We start from the raw sequence: 23,583 nt of genomic DNA, 5'->3' as shown, positions 1-23,583 counted from the left end.
AAACCTTCCTTCCTCATCATCAATCCTCCAGACGAAGAAAATCACTATGGAAGGCCCACGACCCTCCCCAGAGGACACCCTGCCGCCCACTGAGCCCTGGGGGACTTGCCCGAAGGGACCAATTTCCCGGAGTTCGTGGACCCTCCAGGGCAGCAGCCCGCTCCCACCCCTACCGCAGGGCTCCAATGATCCGCAGCCCCGCGGATTTCGAAAGCCTTCCCGGTTCGCTGGCGGCTAAGGGACGGTCACCGAAGCGCGCGGAACTGTGGAGAGCCACTGCCGCTTTCGGGGATCGCCCCTGCCCTTCACCCTGCGTTGCAAAGTGCCCCCCATCATCGAATCCTTGGCTGTCCAGAACCGCAGACCCGGGCAAGGAAGAACTAGAACTGCGGGAAATGTGGATTTGGGGAGGGGGGCGGGATGGGTTAGACTGGGGGACCGTGGACATTCACTGGAGGGAGGGAGCAAGCAGTCGGCCTTTCAGGCCACTGTGTGCCCACCGCCCTGGCCGCACCGAGCGACCTTTCCTAGGAGCCAGGCAACTGCCTTCGCCATTACACCATCATCACCAGAAAACACGATGGCTCTTCTAGCGCTTTTGACTAAGAGGCGTTTTGTTTAGAAGTTCACTTAGGACCCCTGATCTGTTTTTCAGAGTATGGATTCTTTTCTATTTGCCATCTTTCACCTGAGCCACACCCTACTCCTACCCCCCCCCCTTTCCTGGCTAAAAATAATAATAAAGCCAAAAAAAAAAAAAAAGAAACCCAAAAAACCTTGCAAACGACGCTGAGGGGTAAAAGGGCCCAGAAGCCTGCTTAGAAACCTATGAGGTCGTCTCCCTGATTTCACTCGCGTGGGGTTTTAACAGGGTGGGGTCAGCCACAAGCGGATCCCGGAGAACCGAAAGTGCACTTATTTCCACGTAAACTCAAGTCTCAAGTCCCTCGGGCCTCCATCCAAGTCCCGGACTTGTCATGCATGAGGACTCAACAGAGGCAGGAACCAGAAAATAGAAAATCTTAAAAAAACAAAACAAAACAAAACCCTTATCCATGCTTTGGGCGCGAAACCTCGACGCGCCTCTAAAAGGAACGTTAAGAAAAAGGCCGGGAGAAGGGCGCGCGGTCCGGGCGCCGGCCGGGGGATTGCATCATTTGCGGCTCCCCCTCCAGAACCCGGGCTGAGAACCGCAGCCACCATCATGGCGCTCGGGTCGGGACGCGGGAAGCGCGTCCAGGCCGCGGCCAGTGAGCTTAGATAGAAGCGTTTGCAAACATGTTCCTTGGCCGCGGAGCGCCAGTCTCTTGCCCCCTCCTTCCCTTTGTGTGCGTGTGCGTGTGCATGTGCGTGCGTACGTGTGTTTGCGTGTGCGCGTGTGTGATGTGTGCAGACGAAGCGAGAAGTTGAAGTTTCTCTCCCCCCCCTTACCCCCTCCCCGTCCCGAGCTGGTGGTTGTAAACTTGATTGGCATTGGCTGCGCCCACTGACCCCTGCACCGAGTCCACTGAAGATTTAAGGTGGATCTGAGAGGCTGCAGCTGCAGGCGGAGCCTCGCTCTTAACTTAGTTTTGGAAGGAAAAAAAAAAAGCCTAAACCGTGCGCCTGCTGCGTTTTACGAATCCTTCGGTCCACAGGTCCGCGGGTCCCCGCCCAGCCCGCCGCGCTTCCCCCGCCCACCTTCCCCGGCATCCCCATTGGCTCGCGCCTGCAGTTTGAATTTTTTTTTTTTTTTTTTTTTGGATGCTTGTTTTCTTGTTAAAAAAAATTTACAGTACGGTAGATCATGTGATGGGACTTAGTTGGGGAGTCTGAGTTGGGGTGTTTTAGCTGGTTTGGTTGCAGGCAGTAGGGAGTAGGATGGGTGGAGCTTTCTGTTCCAAAAGTTGTCCCCCCCCCCCACCTCAACCCCCGCCTGCAAGTGCCGTTGACAGAGTGCAGGCGGGAAGCTTCGGCTTGGGTTGAGATGTAGCATCAAACATTCACGGATGTCCAGGGAGCACGGGCCCACAGGCTGCTGGCCAGAGGTACTAGAAAGGTACAGGCGGGAGCCGGACGAGGACGCACTTTCCCCTGTCTTGGAAAGGTAGATTCGGGGGGCGGGGGCGGGAGTGGGTAGGTATCTTAGAAATTAATATTTACCCATCATAGAAATAAACCAACCAAGTACAAGGTGTGGCTATAGACTTTATATAGAGCAAAAGAGATGTTATTCCAGGGGTTAGAATGTCAAAATCCACCAGAATAAAGGTAGTCGGTGTCATTTTCTTCCTTTTTTAACCTTAAAGAAAAATAAAAACTGTCTCTGTTTCCCAGTCCCCACCTCTCCCCCTTGGGGATGAGATAGGGAACCTGGGTGAGGAATCTCATTGGAAAGAGTATGCTAAGAATTAGGAGGATTTGATCAGTAGCACAGATGTAATACAAGTAATGACTTTTATTAATTAGGATCCAACTATGTTTTTCTTTGCGGTGAAGCTTTTGAAACTTCATAATAATGAAATGGTAGTCCCTAATCAGTCTTTCTCTTTATCAGGGAAGTCGCATATGCATACCTTTTTTTCCCCCCTTTTGCTTTTTTTCCTTCCCTTAAAAATAATTCTGATGTCTCCTTCAGCCTGTTTTAGCCAGATGCCCAGCCTTAGCCTCCTGACAGCACACCATGTCCTTAGCTTTGAGCTGGACCTTACCTCTCCCAGCCCCCTAAGCTCCATGACCCGGTCAGAAACCAACATGTTTGAGCTGTTTGCTAGGCTGTATTCATTGACTCTGTTAGAGGCTCACTGCTCCCTTCTGCCTTTCAGAGGGCCCACCTAATCAGAGTGGGCAGTCCATAAGGAAAAACACATCCCTATGAGAAGGAAGCGAGTCTCAGAAACAGGTCTTCATCTTGAGTGTGAATCAGGCAGGGATTTGGATGGTCCCCGGACAGGGGTGTTATAGATAAGATTAAGATAGCACGTAACTAGCTAAACGGGTTTTGAAACTTGGGCTTGGCATGGTGGAGCACACCTGTAATCTGAGCACTTGTTAGGTGAAGGCAGGAGGATCAGGAGTTCAAGGCCCGCTTTGGGTGCTTTGAGAGTTTGCAGTCATCCTAGACTGCGCATAACCGTCCCTACCGCAAACATACCAGCAAGCATTCAGACGAAAGTGGCCATAAATAATCCCCCACTGGACATGGCGGTGTATCATTTTAACCCCAGTACTCATGAGGCAGAGGCAGATGGATCTCTGTGAGTTCCAGGTCAAAAATAAATAAATTATTAATAATAATGGCCCCTCCCTCCCTGACCCACTCCTGACTTCTTGCTGGTTTTGAACTTGATGGGTCCCTGACTAGATGGGACTCTGGGCATGTGTTATTGCATCCATCCCAACGTCTCAAGCTGAACTCAGACTCTGGATCAGCAAAGGAGGAATCTACCGACCTCCAGGTCTTGGGGGTGGAGTGGGGAGAGGTTAAGTGCCTGCTGTGTAAGCAGGAGGACCCAAGTTTGGATTTCCAGAACGTGTATTAAAAAGTGCACATTTTTAATCCCAGAGCTGGTGAGTGGACAGAGCAAAGTAGATTCCTGGGTTCTGAGTAACCAGCCAATTCTAGCTAAAATGTTGAGCTCCAGATTCAGTGAGATAGAGGGCAGTAAGGGATGCCAGTGGTGACCTCTGCCTCCACATGGGCACGCGTGGGTGCGCCCACACATGACACAGGCGTGCACACAAAAGAAATCTACTGGCTAACATCTTTAAACAGTACTAGGTTGGAGCCAAATCATTGGGGTATGTCACTGCTGACAGTGGGTCCCAGACCCAAGAACAGAGCAGAAAAAGTACTGCGTGTTGAAATATCATAGTACTGTGCATTAGTCACATGTCCGCGGTGTCGCTGGTGCAGACAAGCCAAGTGTGCTGCCAACTGTGTAAGAGTACAGCTATCCAATAGTGCACAGCACTTCATCATAACAACTTAACTGTCCAAGAGGTCTTCTTTGGTCTCTGATCCTTCAGAGTACATTATTGTCATCAAAGGAGACAGCAATCCAATGCATGCCACTGCCCCTAACCTTTACCTAACAGGAAGACAGGATAGAAGGTAGATGTACTGACTTTGTTTTTCACTGCCTGGATAGAAGCCAGAGCCTTGCACACGGTAGGCAAGCACAGGAAAACTGAGTGAATCCCAGGCTGGCCTTGAACATAAGGTGTAGCTACAACTTCAAGTAGTCTACCTTCTTCTGCCTCCCACGAGCTTGAATTACAGTTGTGCCCCACCACACCTGGCTCAGGTAATGATAGGCTGGATCCCACTAGGCTAATGCATGTGTTTGGAACTTTGTTTTGAACAGTAACAATCGTTAAGTAAATAAAATAGAAGGGTGGGGACGTAGCTCAGTCTGTAGAGTGCCTGCCTAGCAGGAACAGGCCTTAGTTGTGATCCCCACTCTACATAAAACTGGTGCATGCCTGTAATCCCAGTACTCAGAAGGCAGAGGCAGAGGCAGAGGCAGGAGGATCAGAAATTCAAGGTCATCTTCAGCTCCACAGCAAGTTAAAGAGGCCAGACTGTCCTATATGAGACTATCTCAAAACGAAACAAAACAGCAAGCAAGTCACAAACAAAAATGATCTCACAGATTAAGCACCATAAGGAAAATAATTTTAAGATATTTGTACAATGTGTGTTTAAGCTAGATGTTATTACAAGTGGGCTTTTGGTGTTGTCATTGTTGTTTTGTTTTAAAGGCAGGCATAGTTTTCATGCCGGTAGTCCTAGCACTAGTGCTAGGTGAATTTCAATGTCATTCTTGGCTACACAGGGAGTCTGAGGGCAGCCAGGGTTACATAGCAAAAATAAAAAACTAAAAAAAAAAAATCAGTTATTTAAAAAAAAACCCAGTATATTGTAGAAGTTAATTTATTATCTAAGGAAAAGATTGTTTAAAATAAATGATGTTTGGTCCAGTTGTCCACTGGAGAAAGCCCACAGTGATATGTAGCAGTGGTCTCCACATATTCCTTTCTGTTACTCATTGATTGATTACCTCAGGGCAACTCTCAGACATGAATGTTCTAGTCTGGGGACGAGTCGAATGCAGTTACACCACCTTCTATCTGTGTTTGTTTGTTCTGAGACAGCCGAGTGACCCTCAAACTTACTATGTAGTTGAGAGGCCTTAAACTTGGTCTTCCTGTCTGCCTCTGAGTCCTGGCATTACAGGCAGACACTGCCACACCAGCTTCCGTTTTTGTTTCTTTTCTGCTATGTTTTTACTCTGTTTTATCCACCGGGTAAGCTATTATATACAGTCTCTTTCCTTTTCTGGCCTTAGATGTTTGGATACACAGATAGTATTGTTACAATCACTTAATGTATCGAATCTAGAACAAGCTGTTCAGATTGCAGCCTAGTAGGGGCTGCAGCCTACTCTATCCTGAAGCCTAGATGGGCAGCGGGGCTCTACAGCCTGTAGTCAGCTTCTCCGTGTTCATACAACGTTAACAACACATTGGTCAGAAGGTGTCCCTGTGATCGGCAACACATGACTACAAGTCTGATGAAGTCAGACTTGATCCCCGTAGCTCTCCTGTTCTGGGAGGAGAGACAGGGAAGTCCGGTATAATGGGAATAATTAAAGAAACAGACTTTGAAGCTGGAACAGGTCACATTTACTAATGCTGTTTAAGGCTTGAGAAGGTGAGGAAGATGTGGAATCCTCATTCTAGGGTTTGAGTCTCCAATAGGTGACCTGGACTGATGAAAAAGGGAACTGTGTTCTTGGACAGGAAGATTCACCATGAAAAAGATGATTACTCTCATTAATGTCTTTACAATTTCCTCATGATAAACTTTGGTTTCCTTGTATCTCCCCAAGAACCCCCAAGAGCTAGGAATCCAACTCAGAGTCTTGTGCATGCTAGGCAAGTACTCTGCCACTGAGCCATGTCCCCTACCTCCTCCTTCATTGTTTCTCCCTCCATTCCACCCCCAACTCCCACAATCCTTCAGTCTCAGGTGTACCAAGGCCATATTATTTTTATGAATGCAGAATGGTTTCATTTCCAGTGAGACTCCAATGAATTCTTTTGCCCCATTCCTTTCCCCTTTCCAGAATTCCCCCAGCTTCTTTTGTCCTATATGAATTTAAAATTTCTGATTTTTAATTGTTGTTGGTTTTAAAGAAATAACGGGAGTGGTCTGATGTATGGCTTACACCTGTGGTTCTAGTACCATAGTTGAGGCAGAGCCATAGGACAAGGAGTTCAAGGTCATTCTCAGTTTTGCAGTGAGCTTGAGGCCAGCCCAGTCTACATGATAGCTACATGTGTTTTGAAAATGAGAGAGAGAGAGAGAGAGAGAGAGAGAGAGAGAGAGAGAGAGCCCAGCAGTAATGGCAGAATGATTATCAGTATGCACAGGGTTTGAGGCCCAGCACCGAATAACAACATTACTATAATGAAATCCTTATCTTACATTTTTCACTGGGATAAATTCTTGAAGAATTAGAAGGAATGTAGTAAAAGGGTTGGTAAAATAGCTGAACAGGTAAAGACACTTGCTGAGCAAAAGCCGAGTTCAGTCCTGAAACCCATGTACAGGTAGAAGGAGAGAACCAACTTCACAAAATTGTCTTCTGTCTTTCACTTGTGTTATCTCTGTCTCTCTCTCTCTCTCTCTCTCTCTCTCTCTCTCTCTCTCTGTCTCTCTCTGTCTCTCTCTCTCTGTCTCTCTCTCTCTCTCTCTCTCTGTCTCTCTCTCTCTCTGTCTCTCTGTCTCTGTCTCTCTCTCTCTGTCTCTCTCGCTCTGTCTCTGTCTCTCTCTCTTACACACACACACAAATAATAAATTATTTAAAAATTGAAAGAAGAAATGGAATATAAAAATATAAAATCATAAATATACACAAAGAAGCCTGAAGAGGTTTTAAGAATCGTGCGTGTTGTGCCGTGTGTGGTACGTGTACTTGTCAGCGTGTGCATCCAGTGTGTGGTACGTGTACTTGTCCGTGTGTGCATCCAGTGTGTGGTACGTGTACTTGTCCGCGTGTGCATCCAGAGACAGGTCAGGTGTCTGCCATCCAAACTTCCCACGAGGTTTTTTTCAGAAGGGCTCAGACAGAATCTGAAGCTCAGCAGTTCAGTCAGGCCGGCTGCTCACTGCACTTCAGAGAGCTCTGCCCGCCTTTACCGGAGGACCTGTGCTGATGGTGATTTGCAGGGATTCTGGGGATCAAACTCAGGTCCTCTTACCTGTTCTTCAGGGACTTTACCAACTGAGCCATCTGCCAAGCCCCCTGAAAATTTTTGAAAACTAAATCTCAGAGTGCAGAAGGTATTTCTAAGTATGATAGAAAAACATAAAATTCATAAAATGAAATTTGATGACATAAAATTAATTTAAAAATTTTTTCAGTGTGTAATGTACCCTAAGCAAAGTAAAAAAAAAAAAAAAAGAAAGAAAAGAAAAGAAAGAGAAGAAAAAAAGAGGCACAGTGGTGATGATTTCACAGCAGTGCGAATGAAAAAAAATATTTTTCTAAAGATTTTCAAGTGGATGAGTGGTTTGCACGCATGAGGAGAAATCGTTAGATCTCCTGGAATTGAACTTCCTGAGGTTCGTAAGCCACCATGTGGGGGCTGAGAACCAGACTTGGGTCCTCTGCAAGAGCAATAAACGCTCTTAACTATGAGGCATCTTTCCAGCCCCAGTAACATGAATATATTAAATGCCACTCAACTGTGCTCTTAAAATGTTTTTAAATGATAAAATTCATGCTATGTATATTTAATCACACACTCAAAAAAAAAAAAAAAGCCCAGAAGCCACTGGGATGGCTCAGTGGTTAAGGACGCTGCTGTCACCAATGTCACCAAGGACCAGAATTGAGTTCCCAGTACTCACCTTTAACCCAGCTCCAGGCCCTCTCCTAGCCTCTTCAGAAATCTTTGTTCACACATGCACATATCCTCACATAGATACAGGCATGTATACATACTTAAAAAAACTAAACATTAAAGAAGAAACCAAATATTTAAAACTAAATAAAAAAATACAAACTGTTAGAAGATTCATTCGTTTGCTCATGTTCTATCTAAAAGAATTCTGCACATTCATGGCGTTCAAATACTGGTAAAGTGGTTTGGCTTCAAGCTCTGAGGTCAGACTGGGTTTTTTTGTTTGTTCATTTGTTTGTTTTGTTTTTGTTTGTTTCTTGTTTTTGATTGGGTCTTACGTAGCTGAGGAGAGATTCAAAGTACTGATTCTCTGCCTCGGCCATCTAACGTCAAGCAACAATTTTGCCTTTCAAAGTTTCTCTCTTTGTTTACACAATAAAGCTATTGAGTGTTTTCATAAAGGTATTAAAAATATCTAGTGGCCACTGAGCATAGTGGAAATGTCTGTTACCCTGGCACTGGGGAGGTGGAGACAGTAGGGTCAGGAGACTGAGGTCATCCTTGTCTATCCAACCAGTTTGGGACCAGCTTGGTCACCGCCTCCACTCAGTTGACTCATTAATTTATGTGCAGTACTTAGCACAATATCTGGTTTATAATAAATAATAGCTCTCGGGTTGGAGAGATGGCTCAGAGGTTAAGAGCACCGACTGCTGTTCCAGAGGTTCTCAGTTCAACTCCCAGCAACCACATGGTGGCTCACAACTGTCTGTAATGGAATCCGATGCCCTCTTCTGGTGTGTCTGAAGACAGCGACAGTGTACTCATATACATAAAATAAATAAAAATTTAAAAAATAGTAGCTCTCACATATTTATAAATAATATAAAACAACCAGTACTATGCTGATGTTGCAAATTAATTTGTTTTTGGAGATGAGTCTTGCTATGTAACCTTGGCTAGCCTACAATTCCATATACTGGCCTTGAACTTGTGGCCCTCTTGCCTCAACCTCCAGAGTGCTTAGGCCATCCCCTCTGGCTTTTGGATTAGGTGAATTTGTTTCTGTTATTTATATCTGTAGTCCACTCTGAACTCAAGGTGATTTTCTTGCCTTAGCCTCCCAAGTGCTAGAATTATAGGCGTGCACCATCATGCTTGGCTGGAATGTTTAAAATTGACATTTAGTAAACAGAATTCATATACAAAATGGCTGAAGTGGTAAGTTTTGGTGTTTTTTTTTTTTAAAGTAAGATTAAAGCAGTTTTTTAAGGCATGTGTTTGATTTAAGACCATCCCTAATGATTTCTGGAATGACCTACTATAGGTTTATTTGTAGCAATGAGTAACCCACGTACAAAGACAATATTGAAGTAGAAAAGGGTCGTGACCCACGTATCAAAGTGGGAATTTATTAGCCGATAGTAGTTGTACCTGCCTGTAATATCAACACTTGGGAGACTGAGGCAGAATGATGAATTTGAGACAGCCTTCACCACATAGTGAGATCCTGGCTCAAACAAACAGGAACAGGAAAGGCACTGGTGTGTGTGGTCATGCTGGCTGGCAATCCTGGAACCCCAGAGGTGGAGGCAGGGGAATTATGTATAGGCCATCTTTTACAACATTAAGTTAGATGCCACTATCTATGAGGTCCTGTCCACAATCACCAAAACAAAATAAAAACCACCCCCCAAACCAAAACAACAAAACCCAAACAAATTCAAGGCAAAACAAAACAAAAGACCCATAATTAACAAAAATATACACAGGCACACATGCGCACATGCACGCAACTCATCCATAAAGTTTAGGTAAACTGAGTCAGAAACAGCATCACCCGGCTGTTCTTGAGTTTCACTGTTACTTCCCTCCAAGGCTGAGTGACTTTTCTCTACTGGTGACCAAGGAAGTGAGGGGACTGTACTGTCTCTCAGAGTTGGTGTATGATCCCTGTCCTCAGACGATCTAAGCCTTAGCTTGGTAGCATGGCCTGCTCTACTCCAGAGACCCCCACACACCTGCATTCAGTTCTGTACGAGCCCGAGTCTCTCAACTCATCGGCCTATGCTGGGTTTTCCTTCAAACCGAATTCCTTTAACAGTTTCAAGCAGCTTTAAAAAACAAACAAACAAACAAAAGAAACCAAACGGGGTCTCAGCCATGTAACCCAGGTGTGGGCCACTGCACTCAACTGAAATGTCACTTATTTATTTCATGACAACTGTGAAATGTCACAGAAAGAGACTGTTATGCAATTGTTGGTGGTAGGTGATAGCAACACTGGGGAAAATGTTAAATTCTCTCCACCCACACACATATACACACACCATGTACATATACACACATACATATATACACACATACATACCACACACATATACACACACCACATACATATACACACATACATATATACACACATACATATATACCACACACATATACACACACCACATACATATACACACATACATACCACACACATATACACACACCACATACATATACACACATACATACCACACACATATACACACACCACATACATATACACACATACATATATACACACATACATACATACCACACACATATACACACACCATGTACATATACACATACATATATACACACATACATACATACCACGCAGATACTTATATACATATCCTCACACATATATACAATACATACATACCACACACATAATAAACTCCAACATACATATATACCACATATGAAAACATATATACATATGTATTCATATATGCCATACAAATGTACATATATATGCATTCCACATAGATATATATACACACATACACACAAATACACACACCCACATACATACTTATACACACACAAATCATACACACTCTTGTATACTATTGGTTTAAAATGTTTATTCTTTATTTTTGCTATTCCTTTTTACAAATTTACTTTTGGGGAATAAGCAGTTATGTGTGTTTTCCAGAATGGTTGTAAGTTTCTGTTTTGAAACAGAAAAGCAACTGAACAAAACATTTGACCCTGGGTATGGTGCTTCAAGCCTGTAGTCCTCCTGTTTGGGAGGCAGAGACAGGGGGATGGCCAAGTGTTTGAGGCCAGTCTAAGCTTCCACACAAGACCTGGCTTATTTTTTTTAATCATGTGTATATGTGTATTCTATGTCTGTTTGAGAGTGTATGCCACATGTGTATGCTACTAGAGGACAAGAGAGAGTGTCAGATCTGAGAGCTGGGGTTTGAGGTGGTTGGAAGCCACTTGACATGAGTTCTAGCAACAAAACTCTGGATCCTCTGTGTGAGAAGTAAGCACTCCACCACTGAGCCACTCTCCAGCTCCAAGACTCCATTTGATTTTAAGATTACAGGACTGAATATCTGATCGAACTGATAGTATATACAAGGACGATAGAGATTAAAACACTCCAGGGAGGGCTGGGGCATAGCTCACCCAGGGAGTGCTTGCCTGTAGATTCAGTCTCCAGCACTGGGAAAACCAAAACCATGAAGCCCACCTTGAGCAGCTTTGATTCGTTGGTAGCAGAAGTTGGCCCTGTTAAATGAAGGCAAAAAGCAAGAGTAATATTTATAGAATGGGACATTCTTGTGAAAAAAATTAGGGCTCGTAAATATGTACAAAATTGTCTAGAAGAGTGGTTCTCAACCTGTAGGTCACAGCCCCTTTGGCAAACTCCTATCTCCAAAAATATTTACATTATGATTCATAACAGTAGCAAAATTACAGTTATAAAGTAGCAACAAAAAATAATTTTACTGTTGGGATCACCACAGCAAGGGGAACTGTATTAAATGGTTGCAACATTAGGAATGTTGAGAACCACTGGCCTACAAGGTTACCTAAGAAGTTAATCTCTCTCTCTCTTTCTCTCTCCCCTTCTCTTCCTCCTTCTCCTCACAAATTAAACCTCAGGATTTAACTCTGTGGTCCAAGCTGACTTTTGAAGTAGTAGCAATTCTCCTGCCTCAACTCCCAGTGCTTGGATTATAATTATAGGCCACTATTGTCTGCTCCTGCCTTGAGCCTGACTGGGCCCCGCCCAGATCCTCTTTCCGTTCCTTTCAGCTGTGCAGTTTCTAGCTCTCACCTTGCTTCCTCGTCCTCACTTCTAGGGAGAGGCTTAGGGCCTACTCTCTCCCCTTTCAAAGGCCGAATTTTATTTTTTTAAACTTAAGAGCTTTACTGTGCAGGACAGAGGGTGAGACTCCTGCCTGCCCGTTCCAAAACTTTTAAATTGTTCTGAGATCCCTGATGAGCCCTGTCTTGCTCTCCATTGTTTGAAGAGAGTAGAGTCAGGGAAGCTTGAAGCTTCCTTCCTTCCTTCCTTCCTTCCTTCCTTCCTTCCTTCCTTCCTTCCTCCCTTCCTTCCTTCCATCCTTTCTTCCTTAAATACGGGCAGCATTACATACAGTTCCCCTTTACACTGGAGGTGAAAAATCACACTGGAATTTATCATTAAGCCAAATTGTCCTTCTTAAATGTCTTTACTACACCTTTTCCTGTCCTGTTGACTTCTTGTTCTTATGTGTATACAATGTCTTCATCCTTTGGATTTTTTTGGTGCCCTGAGGTACTCTCGACTGTGGTTCACCATCAGAGTGGCTCCAGCTTCTCTGGATCGCAAACAGCCAACATCCGAATCTCCAGATACTCCTTCCTTTCAGCACTCTTTTTTTTTTTTTTTTTTTTTTTTTTTTTCTTTGTTTTCTCCTCTGCTGCTGAGGCTGGGGAATCTCATTCCATCCTCTACACAAGTTTGTTCTTTTCACACGACTTTGCCCACACGACACAGACTTCTTGGCTCCCTTGTCTGGGTTCTGCAGCTCTGATCTGGAGTGACTGTGTCTTCTACTCTGGCTTGAGCATTCACGATGCTGCTAATTTACTCTTCCATGGGATCGATTCTGTCTGATACATCCCCAGGTATAGATGGGAATCTCTCTCTCTCCCAGATCTCGCTTTTCACAGGCTCAGGTGGCACGCATGTGTCTCTTGCTATGAGCAGCCCTCTGACTCTTTGAAGTGCAAGCTTTCACCTGTTGCTTCCTGCTTTGGCGACACAGCTCAGCCCCCTGGTTCTCCAGACATTGATATCTCTTGCAGACTTCCTTTTGAGGGGCAGGGAAGCATTGCTCAAAGTCACAGATCTTACAGGGAAGTCACTGGAGCATAGGGGATGGTACCCCTCAGATCAGTGTAGTAGTTGGCAGCAGGCACATGAAGCAGCATGTGACAGTGCTTCTGCACTCAGGAAACACGGAGAGGGAGATGAAAAATGCTGTTCAGCTCACTTTTTCCTTCTGGGACTCAGGTCCTCCATGAGGCTAGTGCCACTCACACTTAAAATTGAACAGATACCATCAAAGTCCAACTTGGTGAGTTTCATTGAGGTCACCTACAGGATATGGGTGAGGGGTTACTTACAGGAGCAGAAATAACTGACAACTGTGTCACCAAAGCCACTACAGGTGACAGCTCACAAAGTTGGGAACCTAGAGCTCACTGCAGGCAGCTCAGTAGGTTAGAAAATGTCCTTTCCAGTTGCCCAATGGTTCTAAACCTCTGTTAGTTTCTGCTTTTTTTTTTTTTAAAGATTTTATTCATTTATTATATATAAGTACACTGTAGCTGACTTCAGACATACCAGAAGAGGGCATTGGATCTCTTTACAGATGGTTGTGAGCCACCATGTGGTTGCTGGGAATTGAACTCAGGACCTCTGGAAGAGCAGTCAGTGCTCTTAACAGCTGAGCCATGTCTACAGCCCTCTGTTTCTTTCTTAAAAATTTCTTTTACATTATATTTATATAAATACACTGTATCACACACACACACACACACACACACACACACACACACACACACACACACACACACACGCACAGAGTAGCTGTCTTCAGACACATCATATTATATTACAGATGGCTGTGAGCCACCACAGGGTTGCTAGGAATTGAACTCCGGACCTATAGAAGAGCAGTCAGTGCTCTTAACCACTGACCCCCCTCTCCAGCCCAGCTTCTGCTTCTTCTAAGTAGCTGGTCTGGTCTCAGAGTCTTCTTTGCAGCTTTGCTTGTCTCTTTGCAGTTCAGCTGAGCTTTTCTGAGAGGGAATCTCCGCTTTTATTGCTTATTCCAGCAGGGAGGGGAAGAGTGAATTTTGTCAGTTTCAGGAACTTCCTGAAGCATTTTTTGAGTTGTTTATCTTCCTGCTTAAAGAGCTTCCCTGCAAGATGAAATGTTTCAATCTTGGTGGAAATTGTTACACAACAGGTGGCTCTTTTCAATGAACTCAGTCTTGAAACTCTATCGCAGCTGTGCCCAGGGACCGATTATCTCTTAGGTGTGCAATTGTTCCTCTTAATAGTCAACCTAACAGACTCTAGAACCTCCCGGGAAATGGGCCACTGGGCATGCCTCTGGGTAATTATTTTATATGTTATTTGGTGTGGGAAGACAAGGCAGGATTGTCTAGGCAGAAGATCTTGGGTGGTGTAAGAATAAAGAAGTTGAGCTGAGCACCAGTGCACAAACCTTCATCCATTGTTTGCTCCTGACTGTGGGTGAAATGTGACCAGCAGACTCAGGCTCTTGCCTTTGTGACTTCCTTTCTATGAATGTTTATAGCTTGGAACTGTGAGCTAAAAATAAGCCCATTTCTCCTCCAAGTTGCTTTAGTCAGGCTATTTTATCACAGCAACAGGAAACAAACCATGACAAAGTAATAAGATCTTGTCTAATTGGCAGTGTATGTATGCGTGCATGTATATACAAATTCTATCTATCTATCTATCTATCTATCTATCTATCTATCTATCTATCTACCTACCTATCTATCATCTATCATGACAAAGTCTCTTTCTCCAGGTATCTGGCTGTCCAGGAACTCTGTGTGTAGACTAAGATGGCCTTGAACTCACAGAGATCTATTTACTTCTGCCTCTGAGTATTGAGATTAAAGGCATGCATGATTACTCCTAGCTTTATGTATCATTTTAAAGCATTTATTTGTGTATATTTGTGTAAACACATACAGAGAGGCCAGAGGCCAACTTTCAGGAGTCAGGTCTCTCCTTTCGATTGGGTCCCAGGGATCAAACTCAGGAGGTTAGGCTTGGTGGCTAGTGCATTAACTGTCTAAGCTATCAATGGCTCTCGAGTTAACAACATTAACTATGAAAGTCTCACATAGTACAGACTAGGTTCAAACTGGCCACAGAGCCAAAGATGACCTGCTCCCTCCTACTTCTACCCCTAAGTTCTGGGGATCACAGGTGGGTACTGCCATGGCCAATCTTAAGAATGGATTTTTTTTCTATACAGGGTCTCCAGGGCTGGGATTAAAGGAGTGTGCCACCATACCTGAATCTTGGGGATGGATTTTTTTTTTTTTTAAAAGATCTGTGGGTTTTTTGGTTTTGTTTTTTGTTTGTTTGTTTTTTGTTTTTTTTCTCTTTTCTTTTTTTTTCCGGAGCTGGGGACTGAACCCAGGGCCTTGCACTTGCTAGGCAAGTGCCCTACCACTGAGCTAAATCCCCAACCCCTGTAGTTTTTTTTTATATATATATTTATTGCTGACTCAATTTGGCCTGGAGAAAGACTTTAGATTTTACTTCCTACATCTTTGCTCAGCTAAACACCATTGTTCAAGACCTCAAACCGTCAGAGTATAACATGAAGTTCTGAGGCCCCTTCATAGTGTTTATCCTTAAGAACGCTTGCCTAATTCTCTGTAGTAATTACATTCCTGTCCATCTCCTCCAGCAGACTGGAGCCTATGAGTACAATACACTAGTCATGTTGGAGATAACAGTCTGACCTGAGTATAGTTGCAAAGTGAAGCCACAATTGGCTTTTCTGAGCCATCAAATAATATTGTCACACGATATTTCTTTTCTAATAAGATCCTAAATGTTCACTGCTTATCCTGCACGCAGGTACTATTGTTTTTCTCTCTGACTCCTGTGAGTATGTAGTTTGTGGCCACGAATAAGGAACTTAGCTTTCTTGGAAAATAACCTGAGCTGTTGTCAGTGGAATGCATGATGCCGGCAAGGAAATAGGAATCCCGGGACTGTGGCCAGAAGGAACTTATAAGTCATCTTGTCTAATGTCCCTGCAGGAAATTACAAATTAAGAATTCTCCCATCAGTAAGTGGAAAGATTGGACGGGTGACCTCGGGTACCCAATATTCTGTGATCTCGCTCAGGTCAGCCAAGGGCAGGGCGGTAGGTAGCTTAGGCTGGCCGGGCAACAGAAATGGAAAAGGATTTTCGCCCGCTGCACAGTGCTCTTGAGTAAGTCACGGAAGCAAGAGCTAGTCTCACAGGCGGCATCTCCGGGGTGTGCCAGGGAATATGAATTCGGGGATAATGTTACCAGTAAGATCTCATGTGGTAAAGAGATGGAGGAGTTTTCTGTGGTTTGTCAAGGCATCCTCCAGTTAATGGGGAAGATATTTATACCTCCCGTACGTGCCTAGGAAACCAAGCACACGGCACACCGCCCTTAACTCATCGGGGGATGTGATGCTATCTGTTGTTAGGTAGAAAAATGGAGAAAAAAATAAATTCTAAAATTGCCCTGAGCATGCTGGAAGTGGGGCCAGAGGGTCAGAGGTTCAAGGCCAGCCTGAGCTACACAAGGAGTTTGAAACCAGCCTAGGCTACGTGAGATCTTGTCTCAAAAAAACTGAAAAATGGCTGTAGAGATTGCTCGGTGGGTAAAGCAGCTCGCACAGAGCCTGACAGCTAGAGTTTCATCCCTGGACCCCACACGGTGGAAGGAGAGCCCCGACTGCTGCAAATTACCCTCTGACATCCACATGCTCGGCTGTGGCATGTGTGTGCACCCACGTGTGCCCGCACCCGATAAGTAAATAAGTAATAAACAGAATAACTATTTTGAGAGGAAAATTGTGATATTAATCGCTTTGTGTATGTTTGTATATGTGTGAATGCATATGCATTACGTGTGTTCCTATAGGCGTGCATGCATATTATTACATGTGTGTACGCATATTATGTACATATGTGATTGTATGTGTGTGTGTGTGCATGCATATGTGTTATGTGTGTGTGTTTGTAAGAGGCTGAACCTAGCTGTCTCCCTTATTCTCTCTCTCACATCTTTTGAGACAGTCTTCTGCCGAACCTGGAGCTCCTTAGCACGGGAGGAACTTGAACTTTTTCTCAAAAGATTTATTTATATGTTTATGTGGATGAGTGTTTTGGCCACATGTTTGTGTGTGCAGTGCCCATGAGGACCAGAAAAGGGCATCAGATCCCTTTGGAGGTAAGAGTTACCTACCCAGGGTTGTTAGTTGCCATTTGGGTGCTGGGACTTGGGTCCAACCCTCCCCTACCCTCACCCACCCTCACCGCTCCAACCCCTTTCCCCCAACAGGGTTTCTCTGTGTAGCCTTGGCTGTCCCGGAACTCACTCTGTAGACCAGGCTGATCTCTAACTCAGTGATCCATTTGCCTCTGCCTTCCAAGTGCTTGGATCAAGGTGTGTGCCACCCACCGCCCAGCTCAGAGCCTCTTTGCAAAAAAAAAAAAAAAAAAAAAAAGATTTATTTTTATTTTTAAAGTGACCCGTGTGTGTGTTTGCTTATATGCATGTTTTTCCCTCAGAGGCCAGAAGAGTATGTCAGAAGCGCCGGAGAAGGATTATAGCTAGTGTGAGCTGCCCGGTGTGGGGTGTTGGATCCTTTGCAAGAGCAGGAATTACTGCTTGCAAGTTCTTAATTACTGAGCCATCTTTCCAGGTTCCAAACCTAATCCCCCTGCCTCCACCTCAGAAGCACTTAGTGCCACCACACATCAGCTCAGCCTGCCCCCATGTGCTGCTCAGCACCCGCAAAACAAGACAGACTTTAATAAAAGGGAAAACCTCGTTAAGGGACACAGACATGGGGTGACATGCTCGAGCCCTCATGGCAATAGGATTTTGGTATTTGAAGGGTGACATCCCCTCGAGAGTCAGACATAGGAGGCCAGAGGCTGGGAGTGCAGCCCAGCGGTAGGGGCTGCTTAGCATAGAGCCTGGGTTCTAGTCCCGGCACTGAAGTAAGGGAGAACTGAAGGCCGGTTTGGATTGTCTAGAGTCAGTCTGCTGAATCAGAGGCCTCAAGAGGTCACCCTCAGCATGGCTACTTCTCCACCCAGTTATTGGTTTTAGCGGGAGTTCCCTTCTGATTGTCAGAATAAGCGGCTGCTTGTGTCATTTTAGGGCCAGTTGCTCTTGTGCTGTGTAAGCAAATAGCCCAAGAATGAAAAAGACTCGTTTTTCTTTAAAGAACTCAGCATTAAAAAAAAAAAACAAAAAAGCCCAAAACTTCATTAATGTGTGTGTATGCTTGTGTGCCGGTGCCACGGCAAATATTCGAAGGTCAGAAAATAACTGAGTTTCAGTTCTCTTCCACTGTCTGAGTCTAGGGCTTGAACTCAGGGTGTCAGGCTTGGCGGCGAGCGTCCTTACCTACTGAGGATCCTATGCATAGACTCTCGGCGGTTTGCTTTTTTTTTTTTTTTTTTTTTTTTTTTTTTTTTTTAAAGTTTTTTTTTTTTTGTGTTTGAGTGTTTGCCTATATATATGTCATGTGCGCCACACGCATGAAGGGGATATGGGACACCCTGGAATTGGAGTTGTGGACGGTTGTAAGCTCCACGAGTGGGAATCAAGCCCAGGTTCTCTGCAAGCACTCTTAACCACGGAGCCATCTCTCTAGCCCGTTTTTCTGTGAGGGTTTTTTTTTTTTTTTTTTTTTAAATAAGGTCTAATTAGCCTTAAATTACTTAGGAAGCAGAGGCTGGCCTTGAATTACTAATCCTCTGGTCACAACCTCCAAACAGTTGGTATCACGGACATGTGCCATTCACACCCGTGACTCGTGTTTTTTTTTTCTTCTATTTTTCTTGTTTTGAAGTTATTAAGTAGTTATTAACTAGAGTTTGCTACCATCTCCTGTTATTTCTTCCTTTAGCTCTGGAAGACGCTTCGGGTGTGTGTGTGTGGGGGGTGGTAATAAAACAACGAGCAACCCGGGGATTTTGTTGTTGGCTTGTTATTCTGGAACTTGAAGATTAGCAGAGACAGCCCTCTGCTGGCTGAAGTGGCACAGTGACTAGAGTTGATCCGAGGCTAGGCCAAAAGCTGCCGTGGGTCACATCACCGGTCTTTGGGTTTTTCAATTAACGAATGAATATTTTTCTGTTCATTTCTTCAGCTGTCAACCCAGGTTGGTTTGGAGCTCGTGTATCTGATCTCGAATCCCCAACCCATACTCCACCCCGCCCCGACTATTCACGTGTGGTTGAGGCTGACCCTGAACTTCCAGTCTCTGCCTTCACCTCCAAAGGTTAGGGTTCCAGGTGAGCACGTCCTCGCCACTGCAGCTGCGCCCGCGCCAGCTTTAAGTAGTGCGGGGCGGGGGAGGCGGAGCTTTGTGCTTGTAGGCGAGCTCTATACTAACCGGGCTGCACCCTAGCCTCCCAACGCCTGTTCTTCAGTGGTTAGGGAAAGAGGTTCTTGTTGGATGTGGTAGCTCCTGCCTGTAATTCCAGGCACTTGGGAGACTGATTTATATAGTTAGTTACGAGACAGCTTGGGCTACAGAGTAAGACCCCCCCCGTCCCAATGTCAAAAAACAAACACCAAAAAAGAGCTGATCATGTGGGGGTGCACTTAATCCTGGCAGTAGGAGGTGGAAGCCGGAGTTTAACCTCACTAACTAGTGAACTCAAGATCTCAAAAAACAAAAACAAAAACAAAAACAAAAAAAAACAAAACCAAAAAACAAAAAACAGGAGAGGGAGACAGAGAGAAAAGTTAAAAATCTTATCTTTCATACTTCTTGAAAATAATAACTATGGGCCAGGCCTCGAAATAACTCCTACATCTTATCATCTTTGTTTCCAGTTTCTGCCGCCCCCTCCCAACTGCCCTCTCGCCCACTGACCTCCCTCCCACTGCCTTTCCCCCACTGCCTTTTCCTTCACTGCCCTGCCTCCCTCTACTTCCCTGCCTCTTCCCCACTGCCCTGCCCCCCCCCGCCCAGCCTCCCCCCTCACTGCCCTGCTTCCCTCTACTGCTCTGCCTTCCCCCACTGCCCTTGCACCCCCAACTGCCCTGCCTCCTCACCACCCCCTCACTACCTCACGCCTCTCCCCACTGCCCTGCCAACCCCCACTTCTCTGCCTCCGGAGCAGCCCTTCCCCCCCACTGCCCTACTACCCCATGACTGCCCTGCCTCCCCCTCACTTCCCTGCCTTCCCCCACTGCCCTGCCTCCCCTTTCCAAGACAAAATAAAACCAATCTTCACTCAAAAGAGTGGTGCGAAAGGAAAGTGAGCCGAGGGAAGTGGCCGCTTATCTCCCGCAGATCCCTAGCTGGCTGCCAGGGCTGGGGCCCAGTCTGCCATGCACCTGAGAAGAGCCAAGCTTCTTTCTGATGTCCCTGGCTGAGTCTCGGACCGTGGGAAAGAGGGTGCACAATGGGGGAGTGCTGGTTGGTTACCTAGAGGAGAAAGGGGCTGTCTCCGGGGGCACCTTCCAGGGAGCCTTGGCAACAACGCGTGTCTCCTGTGTGCTTGCGCTGGCAACTTCACCTGTCCTTTTCGAGTTTTTTTTCCTAAAACAAAAATCTTATGTAGACCAGGCTGGCCTAGACCTCCCGAGCCTCCTGCTTCTAAAGACTATAGGCATGTGCTACCACACACTCTCAGCTGTGTCTCTCGGCACGATCATCATTATTATTAATTTTGAGACAGGGCCTTACTATGTAGCCCTGTCTTGAAGCTGTGTAGACCAAGCTGTCCTTGAACTCACAGAGATCTACTTGCCTCTGCACCTCTAGTGTTGGGATTCAAGGTACTCTGTCTCACTCTCTGCACAATCTTAGCTAAGTAAAAGGTCCCTATAAAATAAGAGTTATGTTTGTATTCAGTATTTTATTATATTGTTACTGAAAGATATGATGCACTCTCTAACCATGAGAAGATCTCTCTGTCTCACTTTGACTCTGTTTCTCTCTCTCTCTCTCTCTCTCTCTCTCTCTCTCTCTCTCTCTCTCTCTCTCTCCCTCCTCCCTCCCTCTGTACCTTTGTGGAGGCTAGAGTTAGATAAATATCAGGCATCTCTGTTTATTGTTCTACACTTTTTTTTTTTTAAAGATTTATTTATTTTATGTATATGACTACACTGTTCCTCTGAGGGCATCAGATCCCATTACAGATGGTTGTGAGCCACCATGTGGTTGCTGGGAATTGAACTCAGGACCTCTGGGAGAGCAGTCAGTGCTCTTAACCGCTGAGCCATCTCTCCAGCCCTACACTTGTTTTTTTTTTTTTTTTCTTTTTTTCTTTTTTTTTTTTTTTTTTTTTTTTTTTGGTTTTTTTTTGGCCGAACCCCGGCCTTGCCTTTCCCCTGCAAGCTCTCCCTACCCTGCTGAAATAACCCTTTTTTTTTTTTTTTTTACACTTGTATTTTTAAACCAGGCGCTCCCACTCCATTCCCCAGCTGTCTAGAATGGTTGGCCAGAGAGTCCCTGGGATCTTCCTGCTTCTGCCTCTTAGCACTGGGATGACAGTTGTGCCCCACCGTACACCTTTGTGCGGTGTAGGGCGGCAAACCAGGGCTTTGTGTACACCCGGCAAGCATTCTGTGGGATAAGCTGTATCCCCTGCCCTGAACTGGCACCGTCTGAGATACCTGTGCCATCACTGCTCTGTCTGTAGAGATGGCCTTCCCTCATACTTCCTCCTCCCCGTCAAAGGTTGCTCAACGTCCCTCTTGGAGCCCGATGCTTACGGAGCCTGAAGCTTACGTGCCACACACAAGCACCTGGATCCATCATTCGGCCACCTGACAGCTTCTGTGCCAACCTGTGTAACGCTTTCTCCTTCCTCTAAATTGTCTTTGATGCTGGACAATCCATGACCCCAACACTTGAGAGGTGAAGGCAGGAGGATCAGAAGTCCAAGGTCAGTGGGGGCCACTTGAGATCCCATTTCAAAAAATAAAATAAAGGGTTGGGGGAAATGACACAGTGGGTAAGATATTTGTCCCGTAAGTGTGAGCACTTGAATTTGGATTCGAAGCATTCAAGAAAAAAAAGCTGGGCTCCATGGCATGTACCTGAAGTTCCCATATAGAAAAAAAAAATCAGATCTTGGGCTAGAGAGATGGCTCAGCGGTTAAGAGCACTGACTGCTCTTCCAGAGGGCCTGAGTTCAATTCCCAGCAAACACATGGTGGCTCACAACCATCTGTAATGGGATCTGATGCCCTCTTCTGGTGTGTCTGAAGACAGCAGCAGTGTACTCATAAAGCAAGCAGATCTTCAGAGTTCTCCAGCCCACCAGCCTAGCAGAATCGGTGAGCTCCAGGTTCAGAGAGATGGAGGGCCATCGAGATAGCTCAGTAAACAAAGATGCTTGCTGAGTAAACCGGGAACCCACGGGAATGTAGGAGGAGAGGACACACTCTACAGAGGCCTCCTTTGCTCTACAGGAGTGCTGAAGCAAGTACAATTTAAAAATATATACCAAAAATAAAGGTGGAGATTGATCGAGCCAGCGGCCTGATGCACACACACAGACAGACAGAAAGACAGACAGACAGAAAGACAGACAGACAGACACACACACATACACACAGACACACAGAGTAAGTTTTGTGGGTTTACCCTAAGTTGGAACATAGCAAAAGTTGCCCTGGTTTCCAAGATGAACACCAGAGGTCTTGGGGTCGAAGCTGGAGGACGGTATTCTAGTTAGGGAGCTCTCGGTGAGCGGGCCTTTTGAGAGTCACGATCTTCTCCAGAAAAGATTTTCTTGTGTGAAAAACGAACTTTTGCCCAGTCACCCTTTTGAATTATCAGGAAAGAAAATTTTCGGTTTAACCAGAACAAGATGAACTTTCCCCATCCTGGAACATCCAGAGTCTGTTTACACCCCTGAAGTCACAGGCGGAGTTCAAGGCAGTGCGGCAGGTTCAGCGCCTTTCATTTTTCTGAGGTGAGACCTCTCACTGGGTGTTTTTGAGGGGCAATGATGAGACCGTTGGTTTTGAGGAGATTCTTAACGATCCATCGCAAAGTGACGGGCGAGCCACTCTTGATGGCAGAGTGCAAGCGAGGCTTGCTGTAACATCCGTGTTTGTAGTAGCCGCTGCTGCAGTCCGATGTACACGGAATTAAACATGGAGAAGGGAAATAAAGCTGTCTCTTGTACCTGTCTCTGCTTTCTTGGTGTAATGTACTGGAGGTGTAGTTTCTTAATCCAATGGGTGGGATATTTAATTCCAGGAACTTCATATACTATAGCAAGCCAACTCTGTAGATATTTTTACTTCATTCTTTTTTTTTTTTTTTGGTTCTTTTTTTTCGGAGCTGGGGACCAAACCCAGGGCCTTGCGCTTGCTAGGCAAGTGCTCTACCACTGAGCTAAATCCCCAACCCCATTACTTCATTCCAAGCTCCCTTCCCCCACTCTAGCTGGGGACCAGACTCTGGATCTGGCACATACTAAAGAAACACTTAATACCAGCCATCGTACACCCAGTCCCTAACTGTACAGCTTTAAAAAAAATAAAGCGCCCTTGTAAGAGTTTCAGACCACCCTATAGTTTCCAATCTCAGTATACTGTTTGTTTGTCTAT

The 23,583-nt window shown here is 45.3% G+C and overlaps 1 pseudogene; it reads left to right on the top strand.

Moving 5' to 3' along the window:
- Positions 1-1,204: 1,204 nt before the first annotated feature.
- LOC116903742 lies at positions 1,205-23,072 on the top strand (annotated as a pseudogene).
- Positions 23,073-23,583: the final 511 nt, after the last annotated feature.

Source organism: Rattus rattus, chromosome 6, assembly GCF_011064425.1.
Source record: "Rattus rattus isolate New Zealand chromosome 6, Rrattus_CSIRO_v1, whole genome shotgun sequence".
In the NCBI taxonomy this organism is placed as follows: Eukaryota; Metazoa; Chordata; class Mammalia; order Rodentia; family Muridae; genus Rattus; species Rattus rattus.
Note: the sequence above shows the minus strand (reverse complement) of the source record. Positions and strands in the feature narration are given on the sequence as shown.